The sequence below is a fragment of the Schistocerca serialis genome, chromosome 6, assembly GCF_023864345.2.
Source record: "Schistocerca serialis cubense isolate TAMUIC-IGC-003099 chromosome 6, iqSchSeri2.2, whole genome shotgun sequence".
Taxonomy (NCBI): domain Eukaryota; kingdom Metazoa; phylum Arthropoda; class Insecta; order Orthoptera; family Acrididae; genus Schistocerca; species Schistocerca serialis.
In genome coordinates, this window is record NC_064643.1 from 604,776,135 (window position 1) to 604,777,243 (window position 1,109).

The window sequence follows — 1,109 nt, forward strand, 5'->3', positions numbered from 1 at the left end:
GCTTGCATGGCGGACGCTCTATCCATCTGAGCCACCGGGGACACAGATGAATAGCGCGACTGCAGGGACTTATCCCTTGCACGTTCCCGTGAGACTCACATTCGCAACTGTCCACAATTCTACATACGTATTGTACCTTATAGACATTTGTGGACAGTTGGGAATGTGAGTCTCACGGGGAGCGTGCAAGGGATAAGTCCCTGCAGTCGCGCTATTCATCTGTGTCCCCGGTGGCTCAGATGGATAGAGCGTCTGCCATGTAAGCAGGAGATCCCGGGTTCGAGTCCCGGTCGGGGCACACATTTTCAGCTGTCCACATCGAGGAATATCAAAATCACCTGTCGCCAGCTGAGGGTTTCAGTTAGTCATCATTTATTCCAGGGATAAGCTGCACGGTCATCAATAGTAACTGTTCTTTCGAGAACAGTTACTATCTTCGTATATGTAAATAAATAGTTGCCACTATTAATGTCCCAACCCTCGTGTGTGTGTGTGTGTGTATATATATATATATATATATATATATATAAAAATCACAATTAATATGTCCTTGTAGCTCCTGACTTTATAGGAAACATAAGTGTAGCGACTTCGTACGTATAAGGGTAAATCAATGAAAATATGAAATAAATAAACAATCATCGGGTTTCGAACACGTGACGCAAAAAGTGGAAGGACACGTCGCTGCCGGCCGCTGTGGTCTCGCGGTTTTAGGCGCGCAGTCCGGAACCGTGCGACTGCTACGGTCGCAGGTTCGAATCCTGCCTCGGGCATGGATGTGTGTGATGTCCTTAGGTTGGTTAGGTTTAAGTAGTTCTAAGTTCTAGGGGACTGATGACCACAGCTGTTAAGTCCCATAGTGCTCAGAGCCATTGACAAGTCGCTAGTCACTATGCCATCTGTTGCGTTGAGCTGTTCTGCGCTAAAAGCCATCTAGCGCACATTTAATCGAAAACGTTTGAACGTCATTTCCTCAGAAACGGTGGAGTGTCTACGGACAAACAGAGACACATGTTAACTTACTTAATTTCTGGAAAATCAGGTTATGGGACTCCTCGTTAGTAGGGCATTATTTTTCGGACGGCCTCTGCCACTGACCACAGGCAGCC

General features: G+C 46.6%; 1 non-coding gene across 1 annotated transcript; it reads left to right on the top strand.

Moving 5' to 3' along the window:
• Positions 1–224: 224 nt before the first annotated feature.
• Trnat-ugu (transfer RNA threonine (anticodon UGU)) lies at positions 225–298 on the top strand. The gene has a single exon. It is a non-coding gene; the product is annotated as a tRNA-Thr (tRNA).
• Positions 299–1,109: the final 811 nt, after the last annotated feature.